Source organism: Hyaena hyaena, unplaced genomic scaffold (genome assembly GCF_003009895.1).
Source record: "Hyaena hyaena isolate Hyena2069 unplaced genomic scaffold, ASM300989v1 scaffold_340, whole genome shotgun sequence".
NCBI lineage: Eukaryota > Metazoa > Chordata > Mammalia > Carnivora > Hyaenidae > Hyaena > Hyaena hyaena.
Window position 1 is genome coordinate 685590 of NW_024080972.1, and position 27916 is coordinate 713505.

Sequence of the window (27916 nt, forward strand, 5' to 3'; positions counted from 1 at the left end):
ATAATGGAGTACTACCCAGTATAAAAGCCATGAGAGTATTATAAACTCCAGCATAAAAAAGACACAGATGAACCTAGAGAGTATAATGCTAAGCGAAATAAGAGTCAGAGAAAGACAAAAACGTATAATTTCACTTACATGTGGAATTTAAGAAACAAATGAACACAGGAGAAAAAAATCAGACAAACCAAAATAAGAAAAAAAAAAAAAAGACTCTTAACAATCAGAAAGAAACAGATGTTTACCAAAGGGGTGGCCAAGAGGGGGTGGTGAAATAGGTGAAGAGGATTAAGAGTGTACTTATCATGATGAGTACTAAATAATGTATAGAATTGTTGAATCACTATGCTGAACACTTGAAACTGATATAATATTGTATGTTAACTATACTTGAATTAAAATAAAAGTTAGCATGTATAAGTATCTGTGGATCAAATCTGATAGGGACTCTAACTTCTGCTATATAATGGCCGTATGTGATGAATTATTTATCTGTTGTATATCCTGATTTTCTTCCAATAAAATTCAGATAATAATAACCTGCCTAAAGGATTGTGGTAATGATTAAATAATATCTACCTAAATTATAAGCTCATTTTTAGGACAATTGGGAAACTTTTATGATGTAACAGCACAGAGCTGGTCTTGATACCAAGACAAAGTTATGGCCTTGTGGACAAAGGACCAGTAATTAGCAGTAAATGGTAAGTACCCTAAAAGCCTAAGAAGGACGGAGTGCAATAGAAATCACAAAGAAGAATATTTGATCAATATAAAGTAATAAGGAAAGGCTGATACTTCATCTAAGTTTTGAAGGATGTATAGGAGTTAGACATGCAACACAGTGGATGTTGGGAAATCAAATTGTTCACAGTCTTTGGCTTTGGCATTAATATTCAGTAAATATTTGACTCACAAATATGTTAGTAAAGGATTGAAGGAACGTTTTATGTGTTGAAAAAATTTCTTTTTCCCATGATAATTGTTAGAAGAAAATTTGCATTGTTGGGAAAACATTTCATATAACATAGTCATATTACCAACAATCCAAATATTGCCCAAATTTGATACATAGATCACTTAAATTTTTAAAGTTTTTGTGTTATTGTGTAGTATTTTAATAAATACAAAGAAACACATAAATTCAACAAAGCTTAGAAAGTCAGTTTTTCCAGGCAAAGCATTGCTATTTTTCCAGCTTTTTGGAAAGTCATTTAAAAAAAAGTTATATAACTTTGTTTTTCTTATAATTACAATTATGTAGTAGGTGTTTTCTATATTTGGTTGGTGCAATGATAAATAAACATTTACTCTTCAGACTGCATTACCAAGTGTTCTTTTGTGGAAAACTACAGAATCTCATAGGCAAACTCTAAATTATTATATGCATCATCTCTCACTTACAGTATATCCAATCCTCAATGCTGAAGTTAAATAAACAAACAAAAAAAAATCAAGCAACAAAAACCTTATACACCTGTGGTTCTTTAGGATTGAAAGCAATGCAAGAGATCATGTAGTCCAAAACTATCATTTCAGAAATGAGAAAATTGAAGTTTAGAGAGATGATGAAACAATCTTTCCAATAACGCACAATTAACAAACAGAAGTTAGGTCTATAGCACTTCTCCTATATTATCTGTAAAAGTAGGAATATATGAGTAAACGTGATATAATCAAATCATTAACTTTTTCCTTACAGAAGTGGGGGCAGACATGGTTGGTCATCTACCCGAGACCAATCCTCCCTTTTCCTATGCTAAACAAAGCCTGAATTTATTCTCTTGGCAACAGACGCAGCCTGTGAGAATGAATTGTAGATGTTCTAATTACTGGTTCTCAACAGATGGCAGTGCTATTCCTCCAGGAAATATGAAGAGTGATGTTGTCTGTCATGATGATTAGCCACAGGCATTTAGTGCTTAGGGATCATGGGACAGTCCTACACTGTAAAGATATCTGCCTCATCCAAAATGCCAATGTTGCCAACTGGAAACACTGGTTTAACTAATCATGGTGATCTTGTCTCACTTTGCCAGGAATGAGTGTAAGAATGGGCGTATTACCCACTTCAGGCCAAATAATACATAAAATGAAGTCTGTTGTAGTGATTTTCCTCTCAGATACAAAGAGGTAGCCCTATGAAGAGAGCTCATCTTTCCTCCAGAACTCCTCATCATTTTATACACTGATTATATAGAGTATGGTAGTTCAAGCTGAGCAGCCACCATGTGATGATCAGGTCACCAACACGATGAAGAAAGCAAGGAGATGGCAGAGAAGAAGGGGAAGTCACTGAATAACTCTGGGAATGCACTCTGCAGTGGGGAGGGGGGAGAGAGAGAGAGAGAGCCACCCAAAACAAGCCTCATATATAAATTACCTTGTTCGTTAAACCTGCCATTTACCAATCTGGAGTAGTTGTCTCTTTCTTCAGTCTCTCACTGCTCTGTGTGCACAGGGGCCTTGGGAGAGTTAGAAAATAAATTGAGACTAGCATGCCATTTTGCAAAGCTAGGAGAACACAGCCACCCACCTCAGATTAAGATCTGAGCATTTATGACAGAGCCTAATTAGGATTCTAGGAGGTAAAATCTCTGAAAAAGTGAAGAGAATGAAGGAGGATGTTATGATCTACAATGAAATGGAAGAAATACCCCATGCAGTCTAACCCCCAGCACTAAGGAGGAGACAGAGAATCCCAAGCAGAGCTGGCAGCACAGAGTGCAATCTGGGGCTTGAACTCAGGAAACCACGAGGTCATGACCTGAGCTATAACTCACAAAACCACAGGCCATGACCTGAGCTGAAACCCAGTCAGATGTTTAATTGACTGAGCCACCCAGGCACCCCTGGAAACTTTAAAAAGCAATTATCTTAGATCTCTGATAATAGAGAAATATACCCAATACTTATAGGGGAAGACTTGCATTGTTTTCCTTGAAGTTGCAAATCTTATCAGGTCTTTGAAATGTAAATCCCCAAGGAGATAATAAAAACACTTTCCACAGAGACTAAAAGAGGAAAAGGCAGGCTTTTTAAAATACAGATTGCTATGGAGGTTCGCTTGCACCAGAAAACTTCAGTCTGGTGAGTGGTATATAATTCATGGCTAAAGTTTTGGAATATAAGCCATGGGTTCTCTGTTTATGTCTGTCTGTCTTTTTCTGCGTGTTTATGGGGATGTTATGTATATGTGATACTTTTCTAACTCTGGAGGGTATTACCAAATTAATTTTGCAAACAGCTCTATTTTACTGGTCTAAACAAATAAGCTTTAATATCAAAATATGCTTATATAAAACTGAAAATTATTTTTCTTTCATCTGCTAAAAGGGCAAAATTTTCTTCACCATTGGTCTGTTGCTGACAGGGTTATGAAAGATCTTTATCTTTTATATAATCTGCCTAGGAAACAAAGATTTTGTATTTTATCAAAGCAATTTCTTGATGTTGTCTTTATCAGGTCTTTTGTTACATATGGAAACGTAGTCTTCTCTGTTGAAAGAGCTAAGTTTTTTACAACTATGTAACTTTCTGCATTTGCCTTTGAAGACTTTAATTGTCACTTTGGTTAACTGAATAAATATTGTCTCATAATGACCTATGCCCCTATTTAATCAAGTGTTTTAAACTTTAATATGTTTGATGAACTTCCTAAATATCAAATTCTAATGAAGACTTATTGACTTTGAACTCACTTTAAGATTTTTCCAGAGGGGTCCTGGAACATTTTAAAACATGTATTCTCTCTCCTTGTGGGAAAAAAAAACAAAAACAAAAAACCAACGACAAAAAAAAAAAACCCAAAGATGTTGAACTGATCAGACTTGCTTGGAATGTTAAGTTGCATGGGAAGCATGAAATGCTGGAAGCTAAATTTTCTTTAGGGTATATTTATATGAAATTTCAAAAACTCTAATATGCCCTGGTATAGCATTATCCATCATAGTTTTAAAATGTATGCCATGGAAATAAACAAGTTCCCTTGTTAGTTATGTTATAATGAACTCTCCTCAAATCTTTAACCATGGTTATTCAAAAATCTTTTGTCATTTATAGATAGTCATTATTTCACTCTGATACTTTTTCAAAAGTCTTCCTGTGAAAGTCCTTACTCTTTGTGGGGATTCATGTAAAAGACGGACAAATATCGCTTCTAATAACTAAGATCAATTTGCCCCTATGGGAGAGCAACAATAATAGGTCTTTCAAATGCTTTCCCCAAGGTTATGGCAAAGTCCCACCATAGGTCATGGGATAGCAATCCCTATGTCCCTATCCTTCCCTACATCTGTAGAATGAGCCCATAACATTGATGATGATGATGTTAACATGTACGGCTTGTCTCTGATGCTGGACACTGTGCAGGCTTTGAAGGAACATTTGCAAGGGAGAGAGGCGGACCATGCCCATAGAAAATTCAAGGCCCATGTCCTACTGTAGAGTTTTGGCAAATCATCTGATCAGGTAAGACATGCATTGTCCTAGAAGCTATGATTATTAAGATGTAAGCCTTATCAATCCCTAAAAGCATGAAAGAGATCCAAGCTTTTGTAGAGATTTGGGGGCTTTCCCATCTAGCACAGGGTATTCATCCTTTACACCTTCTGGTAAAGAGAAAGCACTATGAAACTGAGGATCAAAACAACAAGCTATCTTTGAGAAAACAAAAACACTACTGAAGCAAATTAAAGCTCTGTGCATCTTCCAAACATCTGAGTTATATTTATCTGGAAGATATAGGTCAGGTACTGGGCAGAGACAACAAAATGAGAGAGGACCCCTAATATGGTCCCAGCTGAAAAAGGGGACAGAAACCTGACATATCCCTTAGAGTAACAGCTTCTAGCAGTGTACACAGCTCTTCCCCAGGGAGAGCTTCTCCCACAGCAGCCAATGCAGCAGGCAGTGGGTTAAACTCAGAACAGTTTGCCTGAAGATCACTCATGACCCCTGGCCATTAACCCTTGTCACTGACTGTTGGGTTGTTCTACAGGGATTAATCTATGGCTTGGATGATGGGAAGTCAACCTATGGCTTGGATGATGGGAGGATTATGAATGGACCCTTGTGGGGTCAGTATATATTGGGAGGAACATTTGGGTTCATCTGCAAGAAGCCAAGGCTCTTCTCACTGTTTTCCATGTCCCAGCTTATAGACACTGACAATCCCTGGTGATCACAAAGATGATGTCCTAACTCAAGACGAGCCCTAGCCACTGGCCCTTCAATAGATACAGCGGACTGGGTACAGAGTGCTGCCACTGTGTCCAGAGAGGACGACATACTGCCAAAGATACCAGATTATACTTAAAGTACAGTGATTTGGTTGATACAGTAGCAGTGCATACTGTGTATTCTAAACAATGCCCAATGCAAGTGTCAAAGGAGTCTGGGCTCATCCACCAGAATTGCTAACTGGGGAGGCATTGGCAAGTATTAGCCCTCTTCCTCTGAGTGAAGATTCTACATTAACCTGGTTTGTATGGACATCATAGCTGGACTAAACTTAGGTTTTTCCTGTCACCATTCAAAGCAGGCTACTAGCATTAGGAGATCAGAGAAGCTGAATACCATATATAGATAGCCTTAGAGTAATCAGAAGTAACATTCCAAAGGTCACAATACACAAGAATGGGCAAAAGAGCATGACATTGAGTAGAAGTTCCATCTCTCCTATAACCTGCTAATAGCCAGGTTAATAGAAAGGAAAAAAAAATTAAAGAAGCAGATATTACTAAGAGCTAAAACTACCGTGTCTGTGTGAGCTAAAGTGCTGATCCAGACTTTAGTACATCTGAATGATCAGCCAGTAGGGCCTATTGCCCCATGAGTCAGACTGTAGATTCCTGTCAAGGTACCCAATACTATAAAGATATAGAAATGATAGAAAACAGTCATTTCCCTGACTCTCACCATAGACAATGTGCTATGCAGCTGAGGATACTAAGCCCCATCTGCACCTGGGAAAGAAATTATCTACCAAAATTTTCAATGGAACATCCTGCCAGGATGGGTGAGTTACTTTGCACCTCTGGATGAGCGGGAACTACTCAGTCTCCCCTGGGATCCCATTATCCTACTGCAAGCTGGACTTATTAAAATGCACTATACCTGGGTTTGAACATGCACCATTGAAAGACGGTGAAAGGTGGAGTCCTGGTCTAGAATACCCTGTCCCCAGTCCATCTCACACTTGACAGTGCTGCTTTCCTTAGCCAGCATTTATGCTTTGTACAATCAGGTCAAGTTCCTAAAGCTGCCAAACTCCTTCTCCTCTTCTCCTCAAGTGTAGGTAGGAATGCTCTGTTTCTTATGGTATGATCATTTGGCCACCATATTTGTTCCTTCCATTGGCCTAGAGGACAAGAGCACACATTAAATTCACCTAGCAAGCCTTAAACGGTAGCCAACAAAACCTGTCCCTTACTGAACACTGAAATATCTCTAATGAGAAAAACTATCCTCCAAAGTAGGATGGCCTAGGATATTATTACTGTTTTACAAAGAAGCATGTATGTCATCATCCAAACAGAATGCTGTGAGTTCATGCCTAATGAATCTATTAATGTGTCATTTTCAATAAATCACATAAAGATACAAGTGGATGCCCTGATGATCTGACACCCAACCTAGGGGACTTAACCAACCAATTATACACATCATGAGAATCTTGATGGAAAAATTTGTAGCCAATTTTGAAAATCATTGTCTTACCTGTGTTTTCTGTTACATATACCTGTATTGTTGCTGTCATCTGCCTCCAGTGGAGACATATAGCCACCAAAAGAGCCATATCCATGCTAGAAAAACCCTTTACAACCACTCATGGCACATTGTGGAGGAGGGGGTGCAGCATATGAGATTGTGAGGGCCAGTCACAAGGGGTAAGATGTTGGGGGAAGTTACTGAGAGCTATGAGCTGGACCCAGGCAACCAGAGGCTCTTCAAACCCCCTCCTTTCTTGGATTATACATTCTGCTTGTCTCTCCTACTCTAAGAACCTGTCCCAAGGACATAGTCTTGAGACAATGATGTGGTGTTCAGAATATCTGGACTGTACACATAGTGAACCCACTTAAGATCTCAGGACGCACTTTGAAGATCTGCCAGGTCGATACAGACATCTACTCATCTTTTCACCACCCAAGACAAGCCTCATATATAGGTTACCTTGCTTATTAAAACTGCCATGCACTGATCGGAAGTGGTCTGTCTCTTCAGTCTCTCCTTGTCCTACATATACAGGGGCCAGTTTATAAACCAACACTAAGGGAAGATGTTTTAATACATAAGCCAGTGCATATTCAGCACATTTTAAAATCACGCTTTTAAATAAGCATGGCAAAATGGAAAATACTCTATGCACCTATGAATTGTATACTGTCCAGTCAGTAAAAGAAAATTGAGCTGAATTATTAAGCTTAGGTTACATTTCCAAAACTACATTCATGGGAAACTCCTCCAGTAAAATTTGTGCTTTGTTATGCATAGTCAACTAAAGTGGATTTTTGAGCTTTTATATTTTAAAAGTGCAGTGGCCTGTCAGATTTGCAATTCAGTGCACAGTAACTATAATACCATAATAAGTCCTTGATTTTCTTTCCCTTGAAATGTACAACATAGTTTAAAATGAGTGCCTTCACAACACAGATCCATCTGTTTTGTGTGTGTGTGTGCATGTGTGCTGGGTGGTAGTGACCTTTATTAGTACTTGTGGAGTATGTTAATATGTCTCAGAGGCACACAAAATAATTAAATTAGTATTATGAGTATATAGTTAATAAAAATGCTATAGAAAAATATTATGCTGAAATATGGTCTAATCATAATTTTACATTTCCAGGCTGGACACTTTTATTTAGTTAGTATAATTTCCTCTCTACCAAATTTCTTAGCCCACACTTAAATGTAAAGTAAATACTACTGGGCTGTGTTTATTTGTTTCTTTTGCTATTTTCTTCTTTAGAACATTTCCTCCAGATAATAACTAGTGTTAAACACTAATACTGTGGATTCTAAGAAGATTTTATAAATAAAATGGAGACTAAACTGAAAAATGAATTAAAAAGTAAGACTGAAATTTAAACTTTTATATTCAACTCATGAACCTAAAAATTGGATGCAGGTTATACTCGCTTCAGACATAATTGAGTATTCTTATTCCGAGGTCCCATTTTAAAAATTTAACTTATAATTAACATGCAAAGCATGTCTATCATTACTTTGTAAAAGCATTAAGATGATTCTTATGCATTGGCTAATTGAGAAACTTTGACATAAAAGACTCAAAGATTATCAAGTTGCACACATTCTTACTTTTTTTCCATCACATCTTTAAGTTAAAGGGAAATGTTGCTTTTGACCACCAGCAGGAAACTAACTCTATTGGCAATTATCTGGATGCCCACTGATCATTTGACTACACATATTTCTACTGGAAAACTTAAATACCATATATGTTTTATCTGTACCTTTTCTTTAACAACAACAACAAAAGGCAAACCTGTGTGTAGTGAGTAGTGAGGTAGAATGTAAGAAAGCAGGAAGTGGCAGAGTGGGAAGAAAGACAAAGGTACAATGTAGTGCTACATATTTTATATCATTCAGTATCCCTTTAGAGTAAAGGAAATGAGAATTAATTGGCTCCATTCATGAAAAAGATTAGAGTACATCTGTAGTGATTTCTACCAGCCTAAACTGTTAAAATAAAAATAGCTCTGTGACACTTCATTCTGGGGTTTTCCAGCAATATCTGTGCCTACTTATTTTTATGTCATTTCTGGCTAGTCTTCCTTTTCCTCTTTTTTTCTTTAATGCAGATGTTCCTTAGCATATACTCATCTACCTATTCTACAGCAGCATTTTTCAAAGTGCCATTTGAAAACCACTTGCATTAAAACCAACAAAATCAATGCATTTCAAAGCCTCATTCAAAAATAGTGAATAAGAATCCTCAAGATTTGACAACTGTATATTTTATTATTACATTGATTATTGTACTCATTAATCTTTTGATAAACTATTTGCCTTAATAGTATCAAAACTCCCTCTACATTTGTTAGACTTCTTATAGCACGTGCTATATTCTATTGAAATATTTAAAAACACAGAGGAATTTCATGGAGAGCAGGAAATCAGTCCTTTTCGCTATATCCCCAGCTACCAGCACAGTACTTAACACTTTTCATATATTAATATATATGTGTGGAATAAAGAAATGGCTCAATAAAATTAAAAGGTAACTGAATGACTTTACCTCCAAAGTCCTGTTTTAAACCATCTTGATCTTCACTGGTTTCTCCAACTGCTGTTGCCTCATAACCACATCCCTCTAGGGTTTTGCCCCCTGAATGATGGGTCAATGATTAAAAGCTCCAAGAACAGCACATGGACCGAGTAAAGCCCATCCTTATATCTGATGTCTATCTTATTTTTATTAGCAAGAAAATAAAGGATGACATAAATCTATCCTCATTTGGAGATGACGTTAATATCTATATAGAAAATCCTAAGAAATCTATAAAATATTCCTAGAACTGAAGGTAAGTTCAAAATAGTCACATGATACATAATAAGCACCCAGAAATCAGTTGTATTTTTATGTACTAGCAATGAACATACGGAGACTAAATTTAAAGGTATAATGCCATTGATCACAGAAGAGGCGATGCATGTGTGAAGGCAGTACATTTATAGAAAATCTTTGTAACTTCCACTAAATTCTGTTGTGAACCTTAAACTTCTCTAAAACAATAACAAAATCAGTCTTTAGTAAAAAGAATAGCATCTCTTATAATTGCTCAAAAAAGAAATATTTAGGCAAAAGTAAGGAAGAGTATGCACAGAATTTATACAATAATAAATATACAACACTATTGAAAGAAATAAAAGCATATCTAAAAATTCGGAGCGCCTGGGTGGCTTAGTCGGTTAAGCGTCCGACTTTCGCTTAGGTCATGATCTCGCGGTTCGTGGGTTCGAGCCCTGCGTCGGGCTCTGTGCTGACTGCCAGCTCAGAGCCTGGAGCCTGCTTCAGTCTGTGACTCCCTGTCTCTCTGACCCTCCCCTGCTCACGCTGTCTCTCTCTCTCCTAGAAATAAATAAAAAATATTTAAAAAAAAAAAGCATATCTAAAAACTGGAGGGACCTACTGTGGCTTGATTGGCTCAAAATAAACAGGTTTAATGGAATTTTTATCAATATCTCAGAAATACTTACATATATATGTAGACAACATTATTCTAAAATTGATATGGGAAAGCAAGAGTCAGGATGCATAAAACAATTTTAAAAAAGCATAATTACGTGGGCAAAATCATTTCAAATTACGTGGGCAAAAACTGATTTCAAGTTTAACATATAGCTACAGTAATCACAGTTGTGGGATTGGCAGAAGGATAGATACATAAATTGATGAAACAGAACAGAGAGACCAGAAATAATCCATACAGATATATCCAGCTGGGTTTTGACAAGGTTGCACAAACAATTCAATGGAAAGAAAGGTTGTTTCCAACAAATGGTGCTGGAAAAGTTGTACATATGTAGCCCCCCACCCCCCGCAAAAAAAAAGACAATGGACTTAAATATGAAATATATAACTACAACTTTCATTTTTTATTTAAAAATTTTAAAAGTGTTCTAATGCTTATTTCTGAGAGAGACAGAGCATAAGCAGGGGAGGGGCAGAGAGAGGAAGTCATAGAATATGAAGCAGGCTCCAGGCTCTGAGCTTTCAGCACATAGCCCAACTCCAGGCTCAAACCCGCAAACCATGAGACCATGACTTGACCTGAAGTCAGACACTCAAATGACTGAGCCACCCAGGTGCCCCTAAAACTAAAACATTTAGAAAAATAAAATATAGGTGAAAATATTTGAGATCTAGGGCCAGGCAGAAAGTTGTCAGATTTGATATCAAAAGGATATACCATACAAGGAAATATTGATAAACTGGACTTCACTCAAATTAAAAACTTTGCTCTGTGATATTATTTATTAAGAGCAGGAGAAGGAAATTTGAAAGTGAGAGAAAATGCTTGCAAACCACATATCTGACATAGGGATTGTATCTAAAATATATAAAGAACTTTCAAAACCCAGCAGTAAAAAAAAAAAAAAAAAAAAACAAAACTATCAAATTAGAACATGAGCCAAAGACATGAAGAGACATTTTACTGAGGGTTATATACATACAAATGGTAAATAAACACATTAAAAGATGCTCAACATCATCAGTAGAGAAATGCAAATTAAATTACTATAATTACTACACATCTATCAAAATGGCTAAAATAAAAATTAGTGACAGAATCAAATGTTAGTGAGAATACAGTAAAAGTGGTCATTCATACGTTGTTGGTGGGAATATAAAAAGATACAGTCACTCTAGACATCAGTTGGGCGGTTCCTTTAGAAAATAGACATGCAGCTTCTATACAACAACCCAGCAAGTAAATTCTTAGATTTGCACTCAGGGAAATAAAGTTCTAGGTTTCTAAAAAAAAAAAAAAGAAAGGGAAAGAAACAACAACAACAACAAAATTGTACATGCATGTTTATATCAACTTTATTCCTAACAGTTTAACCAGGTATGTATAAATTAGTAAATAAACTGTGGAATACCACTCAGCAGTAAAAAAGAATGAATATTGATACACAAGCAACCTTGCTGAATCTTGAGGGAGTTAAACACTAAATGAAAAAAAAATCCAAATGGATACATTCTGTATCATTCAATTTATATAACATTCTTGAAATGACAAACTTATAGGAATGAGAAGAGATGAATGGTTTTCAGACATTAGAGGGAAATTGAGAATAGGAGGGATGTGGATTTGGCTATAAAGGGCAACATGAAGGACTCTTGAGGTGATGGACACAGTCAGTATCTTCACTCTATCAATGTCAATATTATTTTGATATTGTTACCATCATTTCATTGGATATTACCATTTAGTAAATACTACATGAGATGTCTATTGCTGTGTAACTCCACGTGAATCTACAATTTTCTCAGAATAAAATGTTTAATGTTAAAAAGGGTGCATCAGAGGCTTAGAAAAAAGAACTTTAGAGTCTTCGAGAAAGTAGTTCACCATAAAGGCTGACACAATTGAAGGGACCCCAACTGAACTCATACTTTGACAAAACTTCCAGTAGAGACTGGTCAGAATTTTTTAAATATGAGGGAACTTTTAGATAAAGCAACCAAAATCTATCCAAAAGAATAGAAAGTGAAAAATAAAATAAGAGGGGCACCTGGGTGGCTCAGTGAGTTAAGCTCCTACTTCGGCTCAGGTCATGATCTCACGGTTCATGGGTTCGAGCCCTGTATCAGGCTCTGTGCTGACAGCTGAGAGCCTGGAGCTTGCATCAGATTCTGTGTCTCATTCTCTCTCTGCCTCTTCCCCACTTGTGCTCTGCCTCTCTCTACCTCTCAAAAATAAAAAAAGTAAGTAAAAAAACAAAATTTTTAATAAAAATATAAAATAATAGAGATTTTAGCACAAGTTTTGTTGTTGTTGTTATTGTTTTTCCTTCAGAAAAAGATAGTGTAGCCCGGGCCAGTTTCACAGGCTTTTAAAAAACCCATGAAGCTCTGTTTACATATCTTTATGATTCATGAATCGAAGACTATTCCTCTATCTCTAAGATGAGATAATATTGTCAGCCGCTTAGCATCAGCAAAATATTAACTGCTTTGGTGCATTTCAAAGGACCAATATGGCATCATATTCATAATAGACATGTAATAAATGTTAGTTCTCAATCATCTCCACTTTGCCAAGCTCCAAATAGTAATATTAAGAATGTCAGAGAACAAACCAAAGTAGTGAAACACTTCTTGCGGTTATAGTTTGGGTGAGTAGAATTAAGGATTTTATTAGTTAAACCATTAATAAGACTCTACCTACTCTAATATTTCAGGAATTCATATGCTCCCATCAATTGAATGAAATCTCAAGGTTTCCTGGGCTTCACAAATTATCTCATTTTAATTGTAATACAAAGGAAATATATTTTCCACACATAAATGTCTAATTTTAGGCTGCATGTTTAAATAATAGTGGAAAACAACTAAAAACTTTACTATATTTCTTAGTAAAAATATTGCCTTCCATTATATGACCAAACATGTTCATTATGAAAAAGAAATAACTGATATTAAATGGATAGCAAATAAACATCTTATTTACTATTATTATCTGAGAAGAGGCAAAACAAGTCTGTAAGTATATGCCGGGTTTATTATGCTCTTATTTGTCCTTCTTAATTAAAAACTCCGACAAAAAACAATCTACATCATATATTTCGCTAGAAAAATATTCCTGGAAACATTTTTTGTAAAATTTAACAGGGGTTATTCCAAACCAAAATAAGTTTTCCAACTTATTATCATTATTGTGTAAAAATCATTTACCATAACATACTTTTGACACTTTATATTTCAGTGTTGACCAATGACATCAGTGTTTAAGTCTCCAAATGAATGCTATGTATGTGTGTTGAGTGTAAAATACAAAATTATATCCATTATTATACAAAATTAGGAAAGTGGGTAAAAATAATTGCCTTTGTCTTTTTTTCATATATTCAACTAGCAAACATTGTTAAAAATAAGATTTGCATTTTATTCACCATTTTATTCATATATTTCCTAATTATTATACTATCTTCAAGAACATGTTAAATATAAAGAACAAATTTCGTTCTCATTTGTTCAATATTCTTTTTAAAAATACGTGGTAAAAGTTAATATCTTCATTAAAAATATTCTCATATGGCATATAATAAAAGAGTTTTCCTCAGTATTATAATATTTGGTATTATATGTCATATTATAATGGAAGATGACATTTAAGATTATATATGCTCTCAGAATATAACTAAAGGGTACAAAGAGGAAATAATTACAAGCCTCTTTGACTATTCTCCTATGTTCTAAAAACACTTTTGTGAGAATATTGGGCATGAATAGTTCAGTATTTATGAGAAAGAAAAGAAAGTTTGGGTGAAGTTTTTATTTGCTTAAAAATGCATACTCCACTGTGGTTCAGTAGGATTAATGGCACTTTAAAGCGGAGGTTACTAGAGTTGGATATTGCTTTCTATTTTTTTTTTTTTTTTAAGTTTAATCAGTTTGCTGTTTGGTTCAACAATCCCCTTAGGTGCAATTTGATTCAGTGTCATAAAACTGTTTATCCCGTATGAATCTGTGAATAAATCATATCCTTCACTACTCTGTAAGGTCCATTTAGTACACACTTGGTAGAAAGACAATGTTTTCCCAAGAAGATGAAGACATATTGTAGCCTTATGTCTGCCATAAGGTTTAAACCCAGCACAGAAATTTATAGCTGCTTTTTTTTTTCTTTTTGGAAGCTCAGTCTAGTCAAGCATTAAATGTATAGTTAACAGATATCCAATAGTCACAAGAGAGTTGACAACTTAAATTACTTAGTTATAATGAAGATAAATAGCAATCTAAACATGGGCATATATTGCACCCTGCAATATAATTGACTTTAATGTTGTTGCCAGGCAACTTCCCAGAACAGATTAAAACTACTTCCTGTAATTTGATGCCATCAGGACACACACACACACACACACACACATACACACTTGCAGGAATGGCCAAAGCTCTTGTGTTTTAAAAAATAGTGTGACCATAAAATGTACTTGAATGCACACATGGGTGATATCAAAATGAAGTTTTGTTTTGGAAAATGTATGCCTCCTGATGTGAGCCTTTAATAAAAATATGACCTATCAGATACTTTCAATCACTCACATTATATTTAAGGAGTGAAACCATTTATTTTCTGAGTTAAATTGAGTGCTCTAAGGGGATTTTTACCACTTTGTTGTGAAAAAAAGTTAACTGGACAGAATAAAATAACTTCTTTTTCCTTGTCATTCATATAACAGGAATAAAGATGGCATTACTCAGTAAATGGTATACATGTGTCTTCTTGGATATTGAAGATTTATAAATTTTCTTATTGTATTTTATATATATTTATTTATTATTTGCTTTTCTAATTGGTGTATCACAGCCAGATTCTGTCTCTGAAATTCACATACATAGTCTATTATCAAAGGAAGAATTATAAGTGTTTATTAGTCAGGAATATATTAAAATAAATTCTGTAATATTTGTCACTCAGCTAATCAAGAATACTATTTTTTCTTCTGTCCTCTTCGAAGAAGCAACTGGATTGAACTCATTATTTAATTTCTTATTCAAGTCAAAAGAATCCCAGTTTCCATCTTTCCAGAACAAAATATCTATATATTTCCTTGGTCCTGTTTACTGTCATCTAAATAGTATCTAGCTAATTTCTCCCCCAAAGTTTCAGAAATTTCTTCCAGAATGGTTTATGACCGTATAGGTTCAGTCAATGATTTTTGGTTAAGATCAAAAAAAAATTTCATACATTTCCATTCTGACTTACTTCCCTGTAATGCCCACAGGTTATATGCTGTTTGGGTTATAGCAGCTCAGCAGGGAAAGAAGGACTAAGCCTATGAATAGATACACTAAACATCTAAGAAGCAAGTGACTTTAGGGAGAGCAAAGGATTCCACTTCATTACACTGCTCGGCAATAAACTCTAAATTCTGCAGTAGTTCTATTTCTATAAATTGGTGAACACAAACATTAATGAAAGAGAAGTACAAGTTTATTCATTGGGCCGACTAAGTTTTATCCATGAAACACGATGTTCTCAGAATTGTGCTAAGTACTGGAAACAACAACAACAATAATAATAATATGCCATGATTGAAGCACCTAAAGAATTCAAAATAAAGTAACAATGCTAAGGCAAACTGGCATTTATAAAATCGTGATGTGTTCTGAGCACTTAAGATCTTTATATGCATCATATTTTATCATTAAAGTAAACCTTGAAAAGTTTCCATTGTTATTCCTAATTCACAGACAAGGAAACTAGGACATAGAAACTTCAAGAGTTACTTTAAGTTTCTTAAATTTAAGTTATTTTACTTCAAAGTATTTCCTGCTAACCAATAAATTATTATGATGCATTGGAATAAAGCATTTTAGCCATGAGATGTGCATATTTATATTTGCATTCTTTAGGTTGATTAGTGTGTAATAAGGCTCAAAATATATTGAAGATTTATATTAGAGGCAAGGAGATAAGCTGTGAAGGTATTCTAAGTCCAGCTACAAATTTGAGAATATATATATACAAAATCCTTGAAACAAGAATGGAGGGATCGTGGACTAGCTGTAGCCATAAAACTGAAATTCACGTGGATGGTGCTGTTGAGGAAGAGGAAAGAATGAAAGTGACTTCATTTGTCTAGGTTTTGGCTAAAACACCATGTGAGAAAGCAGTAAGACATAAAAACATTTTTCAGAAGAAAATTAATGAAATGAAATATTGAGCCTAAAGGTAAGATGACAAGTAAACTCAATACAGGACTTTGGAAGCCCTGAGAGTATAGCCAGAAACACAGTGTGCATATGACATACTCATGGGATTACGATCTGAATTAGATGCGAAAGTATAAGTTGCCCTGGTTGTGTGGATGGTAAACTGCAAGGGTGTGGAAATTATCTTCTGAGAGCTTTTGTCAGTAAAATTAAGACAGAAGAGGTAGCTATTTTGCTATTAACCAGAACAGTCTGTGTATTATATATACATATTATATATATAATTAATATATATTAATATATTATATATATTATATGCACAGTCTGTGTATTATATATATTATATATAGTTAATATATAATAGGTTTTGAATGTCTAGAAAAAGAAAGCATTTCAAAAAAGAAAATGTTCAAGTAAACTCAGAGAGGTTTTATCATTTATTTGCTTCTTTGATTTCCTTTACAAGTGTTTAAGTAATGATGTGAATAAACTGTTGAGAAGAGAGATAGAAAAAGATAAAGTGAATAATTTGATGGTTTCTATGCATCTAAATTAATTAAGGATCAAGACCTTGTACTAAATTGACTATTGTAAAAAAATAAACCTGAAGATTCTAAGAATGGATTTTAATTAGTGTTGAACAAATTCTCAGACCAGGAAATCATATGCATTAATCGATATACTGTACAGAAAAATAGATTCTTGCTTTTTTATTATTCCCCTCACGAATATAGTGTTTACAATATTATACTTGTTCAGCAAAATGTAGCAAGTTAATCCTATTCTCATAAGAATAATTTCAAACCCAAGAGCCTCTTTTATAAAATGCTGAGCACATATTAGCTACTTTTATTGATTCAGACAATAAATGAGTTGTCAGAAAAAAAATACAATTTTTTAGAGCTATAACAAGATTTTCTTGACTACAGATGCTTTAGAACAATCATTAGTTACTTTTTTGAATGAAAATAAATTTAGTTCATGTTGAAGATCTATAATACTAATCATTGTGCCTTTTCTGTTTGTGTTTTTTTTTCTTTATTTTTTTGGGTTTTGTTTTTAACTATGTATCTTAATGGCTGACTGCTCAATAGGAGATCGGATGTTCTGTTACAAGTATAGTTGTTACAGGGCTGTTTCACTTTGAACCAGATGGAGAGAACTGCTTATTAATTCAAGCCACTTTTCCCAAACTGACATTTCCCTAATTTCATCAGAAGTAGTAGCTATTTGAAGCTGCTGGATCCATTTTATAAATGATTGTTCATTTTATAGGCCAAATGCCCCTTCTCCCAAAAAGCAAATTTAACCCATAATGTGACTGAGCCCTATTTGGACTGCATCACGTAAGAATTTATAACAATGATCAATGCAAGATGCACTTTGAGTTTCAGCTGATGATGCTAGATAAAGTTCTCCTTTCTTTACTTTCCACCCCCATCCTAGCAGCACTAATAGACTGGTAATGTATGAGAAAACTGTGGGGAGAGAAAGGAATGGATTAGAAGCAAGATGACACCTGGGCTCCAATGACTTACTCTTCATCACTAGCAAAAGATAATTATATCACTACTTTAGCAACCTGAAATACAGATGAGAGCTCAGTCACTGTTAGGTGCTCTAATTGGGATAATATTGGAATAGCTTCTTGAATGACATGGATAGCAGACTCCCTTTCCTCACTATCATTCATTCCGCATTAATCAATACCCATGGTATATTAGACATTATCCTAACTACTACACATACAAAGGTGACCACAGCACTGTGTCCTGTGAATGGAGGAGATAAGAATGGAGAGAGGTGATGACCAGGCATAGGGCATGTGAACACATAGGAAAATAATGTCATTTCTTAAGAAGTAATGAAACATGAGTTGGGAGGGGCACCTGGGTGGCTCAGTTGGTTGAGCGTCCGGCTTCGGCTCAGGTCATGATCTCACGGTGTGTGGGTTTGAGGCCTGCGTCAGGCTCTGTGCTGACAGCTCAGAGCCTGGAGCCTATCTTTGGATTCTGTATCTCCCTCTCTCTCTGACCTTCCTCTGTTCTCTCTCTCTCTCTCTCTAAAAATAAATAAAAACATCAAAAAAAATTAAAAAAAAAAAAAAGAAACATGAGTTGGGAGGCATAGACTGTGTCCATAATATGAAGGACCTTGATGGCAATCTAAGTTTGGATTTTTTTCCCCAATAGACAATGGAGAACATGAATGAATGAAGATTTTTTTAAGGCCAGGGAATAACATTTGAGTGTTAGAAATATCATTCTGGCAAGGCTGTGGATAGGATTTATGGAGGTAAAAGTTTTTTGAGATAAAAAAATTTTTGAGACAGAGGACCTTTTACAATAGTTAAGAAAGAATTAAAGGAAGGAAGAGAGGGAGGGAGGAAGACCAGATCTAATTTTCAGGATAGAGAAAAGAAGATGATTTGAAGATATAGTTGGAAGTATAGATAGTGTGTTAGAGGTACTAAAATAAAAAAATCTGATATTAGGAGAATAGTTTGGGGCTGGAGAAATCTCTGAGAGTGTATATAATTAAGCAAAGTGTATAGAACAATGTAGAAGAGGAATCATGATTATAACTTCTATGTGCCCTAACATTGAAACAGAATTCAAAGGAACTTCATAGGATTGTTGGAAAGAAAACTAAAAGGGAATCAAGGAAAAGAATGGAGGTGTCAGTATGATAAATGACCAAAATCCTATTCAAATGTGTCCTGAAATGTAGCAAATAATAATCATAAGTGTTCTTTGTCATAATAATTTCAGTGAGGTACTGGAGGTGAAACCACAATTACAAATCGAATTTGAGGATCGAATACAGTCAGGCAAGGATCCCTCTTAAAAAATAATAATAATACAGAGCCTAGGAAGAGAATGAGATGGGATTCCATTTATAGGGTGGAAAGCAGGCTTATAATTTTTACTTTTATATTGAGGCATGTTTACGACTCTGTATGCTAAGGGCAAAGACTCCTATGGAAAAGATCTTGAAAATGGACTAAGAGGGGAAATATTAACCAAATCAAGATTGGTAGTCAAGGGTAGACAGGCTGCAAGACTAGCTGTAAGTATGTCTTACTCAGGAGAAGGAGACTGAAGTGAAAAGGGATGTGGTATAATTTTCAAGGTAAATTACTTATGAGGTAGAAAATTTTTCTTCTTAGAGTCAAGTTCTTTTCCTTGTGAATCTGCAATTAATTTAATTATGCAATTAATTTAATTAATTTAAACCTGCAATTTATGTTGAGGTAGTAGAGAACTTAGAAGGCTGAAGGTTTTTAAATAACTCACAGGGGCACCTGGATGGCTCAGGTGGGTAAGTGTCTGACTTCAGCTCAAGTCATGGACTCACGGTCCCTGAGTTCGAACTCCATGTTGGGCTCTGTGCTGACAGCCCAGAACCTGAAGCCTACTTTGGATTTTGTGTTTCCCTCTCTCTCTGCCCTTCCCCGACTTATGCTCTGTCTCTCTCTGTCTCAAAAATAAATAAACATTAAAAAAATAAGCAATAAATAAATAACTCATAGAGAGCAGAAGACAGGCTAGATAAGACATTCAATGGCACTGATTACCCAGTTGAAGATTGACACTGTATTTTACAGCAGACTTATCAGTTTCAAAATTGCCTTCAGAACTATACAGTCACCTATGTGCAGGCAAAGAGAAAGTATTTTTCCAGGCCTGGGGGTAGGAAGGTTTTTAGATTGAACCTTATAGAATAACAAGAATAAAGTATATGGGTGTTATAAATATGGTGTTGATGAATAGACAAAAAAAGTACAGACGGAGGAGGCTATGAAAGACTAGGAAAAGAAAAGAATAAAACAGAACATTTTGAATGTTATGGGGTGAATTGTGCCACCCAGAAAGATACATTGAAATCCCAACTGCTAATGTGTATGAATATGACCTTATTTGGAATTAGGGTTTTGTAGATGAAATCACATTAAGATAAAGAATGCTAGGGTGGGCTCTAAATCAGTATGACTAGTGTCATTATAGGAGGGAACATTTGGCCACAGACACATACATTCACACTGGGAAGACCATGTGTAAGTGGAGACACATGTGGAAAAGTTGGCTATGTGACAAGAGAGGCAGAAATTGGACCAAAATATCTACAAGCCAAGGACAGCCAAGAATGGCTGGCAAACACCAGAAACCAGAAGAAGCAAGGAAGAATTCTCCTGTAGAGGTTTCCAAGAAAGCATGTGCCTTGCCAACATCTTGATTTCAGACTTTCTAGCCCTCAGAACTGTGAGACAATAATTTTCTGTTGCTACCTAATTTGTGGTATTTTGTTATGGCAGACTTAAAAAACTAATACACAAAACAAGAGTTATCAATGATATGTACAGATCAATCAGTTTTTAGAATGTGGAGAAAACTGGGCACCTGGATGGCTCAGTTGGTTAAGCATCTCACTCTTGATTTTGGCTCAGGTAATGCTCTCACAGTCCTGTGCTGAAGCCCCACATAAGCTCTGTGCTGACTGTGGAGGCTGCTTGGGCACCATCTCCTTCTCTCTCTACCCCTCCCCTGCTCATGTGTGCTTGCTCTCTTTCTCTCTCTCAAAGTAAATAAATAAACTTAAAAAAAGACATTTAAAAATAAGACTTTGGAGAAAACGAGTTAGTTATATATGCATAAAATACATTTAATTTTGTTTTCCAAATGTGATTAGTTTATGATATACATGCCAAAAATATGCATAAGTAAATTGGAAAACCCTTTAAACAACTCAGTCTTGAAAAAAAAAAGCCACAAATCTTGGGGTACCTGAATGGCTCACTTGGTTAAGCACCCAACTCTTGATTTCAGCTCAGGTCCTGATCTCATGGTTTGTGTTATCAATCTCTGTGTCAGGTCAGTGCTGATAGCATGAAGCCAGCTTGAGATTCTCTCTCCCTCTCTCTCTGCCCCTTCCCTGCTCCCTTTTTCTCAAAATTAACTCTAAAAAGAAAACAAACACAAATCTTTTAACATTTTCTATTAAACTATTCAATGACCATAGTGTTTCTCAGTGTTTAAAGAACCTGATTTGTTCATGTTCTTTCAGGGAAAATATGCTTTGTTAAAATAAAGTCAGACATAGAGGTGCCTGGGTGGCTAAGTTGGTTAAGCATCTATCTCTTGGTTTTGGCTCAGGTCATGAGCTCATGGTTTGTGAGACTGAGCCCCTTGTCAGCCTCTGTGCTGACAGTGTGGAGTCTGCTTGGGATTCTCTCTTTCCCTTCTGTTTCTGCCTCTCCCCTGCTGATGTGTGTGGTGTCTCTCAAAATAAATAGAATAAACTTTTTTGAAAAAGGTAAAACATTAATGTAAATATATATTTAAATGTAAAATCTCTTGATGGGAATCACTTATTTGCATTTCCTTTTTTTTTTTTAATTCATTTTTGAGAGAGAGAGAGAGAGACAGCATGAGCAGGGGAGGGGCAGAGAGAGAGGGAGACAGACTCTGAAGCAGGCTCCAGGCTCTGAGCTAGCTAGCAGCACAGAGCCTAACACGGGGCTGGAACCCATGAACCATGAGATCGTGACCTGAGCCAAAGTTGGATGCTTAACTGACTGAGCCACCCAGGTGCCCCCTTATTTGCATTTTCTATCCCACACAAAGTACATATAAATAGTGATTCTGTTTACCTGCTTGTTTATAACACTTATTTAATTTAATTAAGTCGTAGTTTATATAAGTTAAACAAAAATTCATTATAATTAAGCATTGACCCTAACTGTAAACGTAGGTGCCTGTCTATATTTTTTAACTAATAAATGTTTGTGAAAAATATTTATTTGTACATATAAATTACTTGAATGGGAAGATATTTCTAGGCAGTATTTACAATTGATAATTTTATTGCCACCTTAGATTGTGTGTAGTGCAGGGAGAACAAAGATGGTTTCTTTCTGTAATAATAATAATGTTGACAATGATGATAATAATGATAGTTAGGCTTTCAGGAATGCTTACTGTATGACAGACTTTACAGAGACTATCCCATTTGTTTCTCAAGAACAGAAACAAAGCAATGAAGTAGCTGCAATTATGCTGAGAAAACTGATGCTTAATGAGCATGAGTATCTTGTCCAAGATCACACAACTAAGAAATAGTTGGAGACAGGGCTGGAGCCCAGTCACATCCCAGAATCATTATGGTGAATCACTATAATTCTTGACTACATTTCATAACTATGTATTTAAAGAACATCCAATCATTGCATTTTCTTTTCTTCTTTTTTTAATAGTACAAGTCATATCAAAAGTCTATTGATAAAATATTCTGATATTAATATGTTCATTTCAACCCTACTTGTAGAATAATTGGAGATACAGTGAATAAACAGAACATATAACTTGTAAATAACACATATTTAAATATAAGTCTAGGTTATGCCAGAGTGGTTGATGGATTGTCTGAGTATTTCTCACAAAACAGGCAATGAATAATTGTTCTTGTACAAAAAAAAATCAAAAGTTAATTATGAATTAGTGTTTAGAGAATACTGCATAAAACTGAGCTCATCAGCAATAGATTCTAGAAAGAGGAGTTAGTAAAGAGAAACAAAGTTAAAAAAGCAGGAAAGTTTCAGGTAAGATAAAGTAGAAAATAATATTAGAAAGATTGTAAATACAACTGGGAAAAGGAAGAAAATTGAAGAAGTTGATTGGATTTTGCCAAGAAACATTTATGACTCTGTAAAATAACGCTGGTAGAAGGTTAAGGTCAAACAAATATTCTGCTGAAATAACTCCCTAGAAAAATCCTAATCTTTTTTTTCACCCAGAACAATTTTCAAAACTTTCTCTAGTTTTGGGAATTACTATGGTTATTGCAAAAATGGTTTATATTAGAGAACAGTAAAACAAAGCATTTTCAAAATATTTCACCTACTATAGTGTGCTTCAATCAAATGTATTCATAGGATTTACTAGGAAAACAAAATAACATTATTTCCCTCTTCGTATCTCATAACTTCATGATCTGTTATATGATTATTTTCTAAATATGGGGGAATAAATGTAAGATTTATTGTACCTAAATTAAGAGGATTTCTTAAATTTCACAAGTCTATTAAAAATTCCTGGTGAAAGTCCTACCTTCCAAATCCTAAACTCCAAGATCTTGAACTCAGTAATATTAAAAAGGAACAAAAGAAACCTGATTTTCTTCCAGTCTCTGCATGGTACATATGACATAAAAAATATAATGATAGACATGCAAAATACACAAATATATAACTGTAAAACATATAAATTCATACCAATACTTTCTTTCTCAGCTCAGCCAGTTTTCCTTAAGCAATCAATGTGGTTCTGACAGTGTGAGCGGTGTTTGTGGTGGTTTTGGGAGAAGGAGGGTGAATTTTGACTTTATCGAGTTATAGTAGGGCAGAAAAAAAGAATGGAGACCATTTTGTGTGTATATGTTGGGTAGAGAGGTGAATGTGAGGAGTAAAGGGATAGAAAAGAAGCTGTCTACACTGAGGATAAACATGACACTGCTCCATGTTCCCTTTAGTGAAGAATTGCCAATAAACTTCCCTTGCCCATTTTTTAAAATGTTAACTATTTTAAGTCTGGTACCAAAACTCTGTATTATTCAAGTAGATTTTGAGAAACATATCTTTTACAAGGGTTTACTGTTTAAGTTAATCCATAGCTAGCAAGCCTATTCATAAATTCTCTAAATCTGAGCAAAATTTATAATACTACAAAATAGAGTGAGCCACATTTCAGCAGCTTATAATATAAAGTCACTATCTAGGCAAATTCCAAACATGACCAGTCTCTATGCAAAGAAATAAATCATGTATAAATGGGCAATATTCAAAAAACCACATTGTGCTTTAGGGTGTATAACAACTTGCATTTTAAATCCTTCCAGTTTAGGAATATGATCTAATCCCATATGGCCTACCATTTGAATAATTTGACTATAAAAAAACCCCATGTATAGATCTTTTACTTGGTCATTTTTTTCTGGTAAAATCAGAATGACAGCCAACTCAGATTTAGGTTGAAGCTCTGAATATCCTTTCAAATTGGAACACATTTCAAGATTTTTTTTTCATAGTAAGAGAATCTAATAGAATGTAATTTGGGTCAGAACCTAAAGAGCTCTTATGGATAGAACATATCTTAAACCCAGGTCTTCTTCACCCTTCTTTTGAGAGTCTCTATATGGCAGAAGTAAACGGAAACATTTTTATGTGTTAGTATTAATGACCAGATGCTCAAGTATGCTAAAAAGAATTTAAAACATGTCACATGTCTATGTTTAAGATAATTACTCTAAACCTGGCTGGTATAGTGACGTCAATATTTAGATTTCCAGAAATTGGGCCTTAAATACACTTATCATACCTATCATTAATCTTTAAGTATGGACTTCAACTGAAGCTCATTTATCTGGTTCTCAGAATCTATCTACTGTAGATAGCAGTTTATCCTGAATAACCTTCTAGAAAGATATTCCCCAAATTCACATTTTATAATTCACCAAGAAAACATTTTTTTTCAAATGTTTAGGATCAAGACCAAATCTAAAATGTAAGGAGAAAAGAATAAATCCCATATAGCATTTGTAAGTCTATCTGGAATAGAGTCAAGAAAATATAAAATATACAAATATGAAACATGAGTAGGAGTCACAAATCTAAATCTGTAAATCATTCACATGTTGCTATTAATAATTAAGTGCAGAAAGAGAAATCAAATTACTTACTGATGGTTTAGTATAAAATATGATTTTTTTTTTTACATTTTAAAAAATGTTTTTATCTATTTCTGACAGTGAGAGACAGAAAGCATGTGCAGGGGAGAGTCAGAGAGAGAGGGAGACACAGAATGTGAAACAGGCTCCAGGCTCTGAGCTAGCTGTCAGTCAGCACAGAGCCGGACGCAGGGCTCGAACCCACGAACCATGAGATCATAACCTGAGCCGAAGTTGGACACTTAACTGACTGAGCCACTCAGGTGCCCCAAAATATGATTTTCTTGAATCAAGGCTTAGAATCAGGATTTCTTTCAAAGAGATAGTATGGTACAAAATGACAGAATGCCAGATGTCAAGGACCCACAAACAACACTCCAGTAAATGGAGATAGAGTCTATATATTAAACACTTTATCACTCAAACACACTTCTACACAAACGTGCATTTCCACCATCTGTATCCCTCTTTTCTCCCACTCTCATGCTGGCTTAAACAGTTAACTGGAGCACAACAATTCTATTAGCAGATATATGGCTAATGGTCAACGCCTTGGAATTGCAAGGAGCCCTAGGTAGCTGCCTTAACCATTAAAAATAGAACTTAAGAGAAACCAGTTTCTTTTAAAAACTTACAGATTAGTAAAAAGAATATCAATACACATTTGGAAAAATATTTTTCAACTCTTGACAATCTTAAAAATTGCTATAACATATGAAAACACAAACATCCCAATAGCTCTGGTCATAAAGCTGCAATGAAGTTTAAATCTCCTGGCCAACAAGCAACTTACGTGTCAAAGAGGTAGTATTTTAAAATCAATATTTATGCCCATAGTAATTCTCATTTGAAATGAAACATAAAATCTGTAGTTTCTCTTTATGAAATGATATGGGTCAATGTTTTGGCTAATGTTACAAAGCTAAATTAGGTATTGCAAAATAATTTAAATTTTAGATGTGCCGACAATTAGGTTCCATTTCAATACACTATTATGAAAAGTGTTTGTTTGTTTTTGGGAAAAAAATTAACAGTATCTTGGCTATAATGACAAACCAGCTTTTCTGCAGTGGATCCCTCCAGCAAAGACTTAATATATCTGATTTGTCAAAGTCAACATTCCTGCTAATCTTTCCCACCAGTGTCAAGTGCTGAGAGCTATCACCTATTCATTTTGGTGTGCAACGTAGGGAGAAAAATGGACAATGGGCAGAAAGTAATCTGCAAAACATCAGAATAAAATGGTCTCTTTGCACACAGCTACAAGAAAGATGCAGGAAGAATTAGAAAATATTTGAGATTTCCTTTGCAATTCTTTGCCTGTACAAAGTGTGCTTGAATGTAAATTATCCCTAACACTACTACATGGGTTAACAGATGTTTTAAGTCTATAAAAATATTTTCTGTTAGTGCCAAAATTTAATGTTTTACTGCATTGTATAGGCAGGGTGAAACAAATAAAACAAAATTAAATATGAAATGTTTTAAAAGCTTTAAAGAAATATTATTATTACTAGGATTTAACCTGAAATAAAAATATTTAAGTCAGAGTTTTAATATTATATTTGCCTATAAATATTCTATTTAAATTTAAAAAATGTCTTTTGTAAGTTTCAGAAAACATATGGGAACCATATTTTTTCTTTTCCCACATGAATGGAATTTTCTGCAATGGAACAACTAAGAATTTGGCTATCAACTATATGATATCTTCCCCTGTTGAGTACATGTGTGCATATGTGTGGGCATGTATGTATACATGCATGTATAAATTGGTAAGGAAGGGTATTCTGTAATTGAATTGCATTACAATAGAAATACAAGTTTAATGAGTCTGAAAATGTCTCAAAGTAGAAAGGATTGAGAGTAAAAACTAAGGAAATACAAGTCATTATGTGATAAAATATCCATCCATAAATGTACTAAAACTTATTAGCATGATTCGTCCCCTTAGGATTAGCACTCTCTCCCTCCTCAATATTGGGAGAGTCCATGTGAGGACCTTCATTGTAAGTATATGTCCACTTAGGATCATTCACTACACAAGACAGATGTCTTGTGAAAATGTGGAGCAAAGGGAAAATACATAGATATGTGTTTTCTGGATATAAACTTTGTAATTCCACTCAAATTATATGAAAATCAAAATTCAGGGCACCTGGGTGGCTCAGTTAGTTGAGTGTCTAACTTTGGCTCAGGTCATGATCTCACGGTTTGTGAGTTCGAGTCATGCATCAGGCTGACAGTTCAGAGCCTGGTGCCTGCTTCGGATTCTGTGTCTGTCCCCCTCTCTCTGCCCCTCCTCCACTTGTGCGCTCTTTCTCTATCTCTGTCTCTCTCTCTCTCTCCCCCACCACTCTCAAAAAAGAAATAAAAATTTTAAAAATTAAAATAAAAATTATTAGTATTGATTAGCAAATTATGAAAAATTGATCCAAATATTTGTGTTATCATATAAGACGTGACAAGTAAAGTTTTTCCCATCACAGCTCAGATTTTTTTGATTAATTGACATATAACTATGGCTGTCTCATTCTAAATCCTTGTTCTAAGGCAAACATCTGCAGACAGCAGACCTGGGGTACATAACAGAAAATAATCTCTGAAGGTTAGAGCTCAGTTTCATTGCTGGATTATTCACAAAAGTGCTGGATTAAGAAAAGTCCTTCTTAATAAAGACTCTAGAGAAAGTTGGGATAGAAGGAACCTACTTAAACATCATCAAAGCCATCTATGAGAAGCCTTCAGCTAACATCATCCTCAACGGGGAAAAACTGA